Below are 7,130 nucleotides of genomic sequence, written 5' to 3'. Positions count from 1 at the left end.
TATGGGCCATCACGTGTATTATCTGCTTTCGTCCTCCCCAGAAGGTACCTGTCTTTATTTATGGGGGATAAGTAATGTGTCCAATGTCTTACAGCTGAAAGTGGTGGTGTCCATTTTTGAAACCAGTCCTCTCTGGCTCTTTACGTTTCCATTGCATTTCAGTAGATGAATGTCAGCCATTCTTTGCATAAAGCGGAGGAAAAGTGTATTTGATGTGCTGGCACAGACCCTTACTGTTATTAACCCTCAAATCAAAATCCATCTTGCTTATATCTGGCTATTTTTCTGCTCATACATAATTACTTTGTACTACATTAGTTTGTAGGCTTTGATAAGATATTTTAAAATATAGTGCATATTCCTTTAGGAGGGTGAATTCTATCTTCCTAGCCAGCTTGAAATTTCTCTCAGAGCATCAAAGACTCAGGTTTGGGGGGACCCCACTCCCAGGGTCACTTACACAGCTTTGCTTTCAGTTCAAACACTTGAAAGCCTCTCACGCCTCTCATGTCCTTTTTGACAAATGAAGAGGTCTCACTCTCTCCCACTGTTGCTCCCAGACAAGACTGTCACCTTCAGGCCTCTGCTGGTTTTCTTCTCTCTCCTTCATTGTCCCATGTTACCACAGTGTTTTGGCCAAGAGAAGGCAGGACCCAGTATACTGAGGTGGCCATGTGATGGTTAGAGAGCGGCTAACGAACTAGAGAAGCAACACTTCTAGACAGAGTGGCCTGGCTCTGCCCTTGGTTTCCTGGGGCACAGCAGCATAACGCAGACCACACCTGGACAGTTTGCAAGCTGCTCACCTGCCTCGGTCCGCCCTGAGCACTTGATATTCTGTCTTTTACTCTAATAAAACATTCAGGTAAGACCCACCAATACCAAACATCTGTATAGAACAGTACGAGAGGGGTATTTCATAATGGACCTTACAAGGACCACTGTAGGATTTATCGAGAACATTAGAAGCACACTCTTTCAAGAGAACCATGAATATTTTTGTGTGGTTACAGATGACACACTGCAAAGGAAACACAGTGGGTTAAGATTTCAGTTTCTGATTCCTCCTCACCAAGTCTGATGATAACACCTCCTTCAACAGTATGGCTAAGGACCTACTTTTTGCTGGTGTGAATCCTTGCAGTGTTTCACACTACGTGTATTCTCATCCCACATGATAGGGGTTTACTTTAGGTACCTTATAAGTGAACCTGGATAGTTTTAAGTTTCAGGTCGTTCCCTTCATCCTTTCTCTTGCCTCTGTTTTCACTTCCCATGGATCTTTTGAACTAGATTATCTTTTGATCTTTTGCATTCTAAGGGTAGGAGAAGTTTGACAGCCAGGAGTGGACATGGAAAATACACCCCGCATTTGCACAGCTATGTGACACTTCTTATGAGGTGCCACGACAGCTCCCCTGGCCACAATGGCCCCGAACGCTGCTGTTCAACCTCGCCTTTCCGTTTCTGGTGGGGGTGATGGCAGCCAGGGAAACACCAAGCAGAGGGCCTGACTCTGGGTTAGAGCTCAGCAAGTGCTAGTTGACTCTCACCCTCGCCAGTTCTGCACAGCACTCGGGGAAACACAGACAGAGTGTGTGTGGGGCTGCATGTGCGGCTCCGCCTGTGCACATGAGAGGGGCATTGACGTGGGGCTGGAAGGGGACTTGCTGCACATATTTCCAGTGCCCTGTACGCGTTCAGGTGGCCGGCCCTCCCCACCCTCCCAGGCCATTTTAAGGAAATCGAGACAAAACTGGAATATGTTTTCAGAAATGGTCGGATTCTAATGAAAAGCCAATTAAAGCAGACAGATGGCCGACACACACTTCTAACTTTCTTTAGATTATTTGGAGGAGTTATTTTTATAGGATGAGAAGGCAATGCCTGACAGCAGATGCTACTCGCCATCATTTAGAGTGTGTCTAACGGAGCCTTAGGTAGGGAAGCAGGAATACTGACATTTTATTTTGTCATTTTCCTATTAAGATGTCAAACATACTTTTTAACAGCACTTCTAACGATTTCGGGGGACAATTTGTCAGCTCTCGTCTCCGAGCTGCTAACGCGTTCACTCAGATTAGAGTGTCCTTTCCATGTCTTTATAAACCAAGTGTTTCAAGCAAAGAACATCAGGTATGTTAGTCTTTTCAAATTATAAAATTTAAGTGAAATATGGGTCTTGTTTGCTGTTTATTACAAGGGATAGAATTGAGATGAAATTGCCTCATTGCAAATCAGAGCTCCAGGGATCTCATCCCAGCTGTGAAACTGAAATAGCAGCGAGAGCAAGATAACCTCACTTTAGGTTTCTTGGAGCATTATTTTCCCATTGGGATAGAGAGTTTAAACACGGAGGGAACGAAGAGCTCTCAGTGGAAGAACTTTGTTAAATTTTGACAGTTTTACCCATTATTGTCTGACCTTTTGTGCTATCAAGTATTGCACTAAAGATCTGCAGAGAGAAAGTTTATACAAAGAAGAAAGAAATGAATGGAATGAAGAGTTGGAAAGGGGAACATGAAAGCAGAAACATAGTTGGAGTTGTAATTGGAGGGGTTTTAAGGGAGGATTTTCTTTTCCCCCAAATACAAACACTCAACAAGTATAAATCAACTTAAGAGAGCAGGTGGATTGGACTCACTGAGGAAAAGAGAGTGAGATCACAGAGGGTTCATTCCGTGCAAACGCCCCCAGGGTAAATCCTCAGGGACAAATTAGCAAGTACCCACTTGAGATTTACAGGGTGTAGAGCTGAATGCAAAATGAATTGGATGACTCAAAAAATATTTTCGAGGTGCTTTTTCTACCAATTAAGGAACTTGAGGGATAGAAAGTTGTTTTGAAATAAGTATCTGGAAGGAAATACAAGTCTCTTTGGCTTAATTTTTACTAACAACCCTAAGCAATTCACTGTGTCCCTATGTGTGTAACAATTACTGAGAAATGAAATTATTGCTGGAAAAATATAATCCCTATTTAAGGAGATAATGCAAATTTCTAAGTTAAACGCTGGTGAAAAATAAAATAAGTAGGAAACTTTTCCAAATTATATACCTAAATGCAAAGCCACATATTTCTGATTAAATAGTGTTAGTGATTTTCAATTTAATAAGTACTTATGAACACCTACTGTGAGTACTAATTTGAGTACCAAGAACAGTACTCAAAATATTTACTGAAACAAAGCACTGAAAATTATAGCAATATTTTCAGAAATATGCCCTATCTCTTATTAGTATGGTTCATCACAGCTATTCTTTTATGAGCTTAAGTCAGCCTCAGTGTGCCTGATTTTGCAATCAAAGTGATTTTCCACTTTTACTATCATGCATTCGTGTCTCCACATAAATATTTTGGTCTTTCTTTTCTTTAGACATCTCACTGAGTAAGCCTTGAGCAATTCATTTATGTATTTTTATATAGAAGAGGTAACAAAATATGGAGGTAAAGCTTGGGATGTAAAACTCATCTGTGGCAATGGTGACCTCTTCGTTATGGTCAGACTACAATTATTGAACAAGATGTTAGGACAATGAACAAATGAGAAAGCAGAGAATGTCAGAGTTGGAAGGACCTGTGGAGCTCATCTATGGTAAACATATTATCTTACAGACTCAGTTCCATTCAGTAAGAACTTACTGTCAGCACTGGGTTGCCCACTGGGACCCCAACATGGAAAAATGTATGCTCGAAAAGACCCTGCCATATCCTAGGTCACGTTAGATTCCTCTTTTTTGATTCACTCTCCACGTTCTCCACTCTGCTACCGTGTTTCCCTGAAAATAAGACCGGGTCTTATATTAATTTTTGCTCCAAAAGATGCATTAGGGCTTATGTGCAGGGGATGTTATCCTGAAAAATCATGCTAGGGCTTATTTTCTGATGAGGCCTTATTTTCAGGGAAACACGGTATATATCCTTGGGTGCTCATCTTAAGAAACATGAAATCAATAAGATTTCTAGTCTTCTGGCCTCTAGTTGAGATTAGCCTATAAGGAAATCCTGCCCGGAGATCAAAGAGCAGGAAGGAGAGTGAAGTCAGGCTATTTAACCTTTGGTTCCTACCTTTTGGGGTTGCTATGAACTGGCTGTGTCTTGGGACTGCCAGGGAGCCCTCTCCACGCAATTCTCCTTCTCTGGAGTCTGAGAAGCACTCCCACTCCTTGCTCCTCAGGCTGGAAATGTAGTCGCTGCAGTTATTAACCCCTGGGTTCTGCCTCATCTCTTGTGGTTTCCCTCTCCCCTGCCCACATCTTTGTAAGTCTTTAATTAAATTCTCCTTAAATGGCCCAATTGGAGCATGCTATCTATTTTCTGTTGGGATCATGACTGATACGTAACTTAAGGAATGACTTTCAGTTTACTTGCAATGTTCCTTGAAATGTTTAAACCAATTTTGTATAAACCAATTTTTATTTAAGGTTCACAAAGTTCTGACTGTTGACAGAACTTCGCCATTTTTAAGCCATTGATAGATGAGGGGGTTGCCTTAGGGACCAGATGGCAGCGTCAATATGGTGGCACTGGGAGTTTACATTCATTTTGCTCCAGTTGGTATTGAAATAATTGGTGGCTCAGTCGCATTCTTTGATTCTGAATTCTATCAAGTGGATTTCTATTGGTGACAAATACCTTTTCCTGTCTCTCTACTATAAAAGTTACAGGAAAGGGCAAGTCATTGTGCTGTGACTGAATTGTTACCGAGTTTGATTGACAAGGCAGCAAAATGGAGACAGGATTGGTCTAGACCTGTGACAGAAAGGGTGCCTTCCGAGGTCTGAGGGGACCTTGAGGCCTTCCTCCCTCCCCTCAGCCCTCCAGAATTCTAACCACTGGCTGGTGTATGGTTACAAATCCTTTAATAGTAGAGCCCCTTCTTGAGTTTAAGACTTTGATTCTTGTTCGAACTGTACTCCTCTTGAGAATAATAACCGTTTACACTATTGGTGGTTAAAAATGACCTCAGGCAAAGTGTTTTAGACCTTTCTGAGAAAGTTTTGACTTGGGAACAGAGAGAGAGAGGTCTGGGGGCTTTGAATCCTAGAAGTGGTGTGTATGTGAGAGGAAGGCAGTGGAAGCAAAGAGGAGACACTTTCATGTGTGAAAAATGTATTATAAATTTTTCAGACTTGGGAATAAGACATAGTTTAAGAAAAAAAATATGCGAAAATGCTTTCTCGGTTAGAGAACTGGGTGCAATGGATGCCAAGAGGGAAAACAATGAGAAACACTTAAGTGAACTGCCCCATTTGATGGGTCCCAGCCTTTGGCGTTATCCATAAATATACATTGCAGTGAATAAGGCTCAGTGAAGAGTGACTACTAGTGTTGATTCACTACTTACCATATGATGGGCATTGTTCTAAGTATTTTATATTTATTACCTCATTTGATCCTTGTAACAATTCCATGAGGAAGATACTGTTATTGGTCCCTGTGTTAGCTTCTTAGTGCTGTCATAACAAAGTATCACCAACTGAGTGACTTTAACAACAGAAATGTGTCGTCTTACAGCAGAGAAGTATAAAGGCGGGGTGTTAGCAGGGGTGGTGCCTTTGAGGGCTGTGAAGGAGAAGCTCTTCTGGTACTCTCTCCTAGCTTCTGGTCGCCTGAGACATTACTTGACTTGTAGATGGCTTTCTCCTTATGTCATACTGTCTCCTTATGTCATCCCCTCTGTCGGTGTCTAACTCTATGTTCAAGTTTCCCATTTTTATAAGGACACTAATCGTTGAATCAGGACCCATCCCATCTTAACTTGATCATCTACAAAGACCCTGTTTCACAGGTACCGGAGGTACTTCAGCATCTATTTGGGGGCATAATTCAACCCCTAACAGTACCCATTTTAAAGCTGAAGAAACTGAGGCACAGAGAAGTCAGCTAAGTTGCCCACCATCGCTGAGACAGTAAGTGGTATTGGCAGAGGGTGCTCCTAACCACCATATTATATTGTCTCTTGAAGGAAATCCAGGTGCAGAAAACCTGGATGACAGTATAGCAAAATGATTGCTTGGGTTGTGTATGGTTGGAAGGTTTTACCATCTCCTATTCTGAAGCATAGGTAAAGACTTTGATTCTTGCCTCTTGTTGTAGGCATGATCTAAGCTTTATGAAATGATTTTAAATTGAGAATTACATTAGCACTATCTAAAGATATGTCTGTTTGAGGAGATTGGTAAAGTGGAACTGGAGAAGACTATTACAATTCCTTTTCCTGGATAATCTGTTCTTTAAGTTGAAACTTCAGGTGAAGAAAAAAATGACTGAAAGTTGTTTTTATGTGCCTATTGGTTTTTTTTTAATTGAAATATGCTTTTCATATAGTAAAACGAACATGTCTTAAGTATGTAATTTGATGCGTATTGATAAATATAAATACCTGTAGGTTAACTATAGGATTGAAAGTTTTTCACATCATTTTGCATCCTAACCAGCAGCCTAAGTCCTCAATTAGAGAGAATTTTGAGCGCTTGTCTGATTGTGTTATTTTCAGAAATGACGAGATGAGGTGGTGCATAGACCGGGCCTAATTTTATTTTTCTTTGTTTCCATTGTCTAAAAGTGTTTTCCTCCTTTCCCCCAGCATGTTTCGGTTCGCTTATCAATCATCTTAATCTTTTTTACTGCTTTTTATTGAGGTTTGTCCCTAATTAGAGATGGTCCCTTAGGCACCTCCCTTGGTGTATTCAATCCATAGCCTGATAAGGGTATTTGAAGGATTATCATGGCCAGTTTTTTCTACCATTCATATAAAAGCTGCAGGATTTAAAAGTGAGAGAGGAGCTTAAAGCAAGATGGGGAGAGGATGGCATAGCGGCAACGTGTGTGTGGAGCAATGTGGCCTCACCTGCTGCTTAGCAACTCTCGGCCTGGCGCCTTTCTCCTCTCTCCTGTTACAGCTCGTTACAGAGGGCGAAACACATGCCACTAATCATGACAGCACGCTCAGGACACCTGAAACAGTCCTTAACAGACATGGGATCGGTGCTAGTGATGGAGGTGGGGCGTGAATTTATGCACTTGGACTTCCTTTGTCCTTGCCTGCATTCCTGCAAGAACACTAGAAATCTAGAAAACTTATAGTTGAGAGAAACCCTTGACATCATGTAGAAAACCTCTGGAAG

Source organism: Rhinolophus sinicus, linkage group LG07, assembly GCF_036562045.2.
Source record: "Rhinolophus sinicus isolate RSC01 linkage group LG07, ASM3656204v1, whole genome shotgun sequence".
NCBI classification, from domain to species: Eukaryota; Metazoa; Chordata; class Mammalia; order Chiroptera; family Rhinolophidae; genus Rhinolophus; species Rhinolophus sinicus.
Note: the sequence above shows the minus strand (reverse complement) of the source record.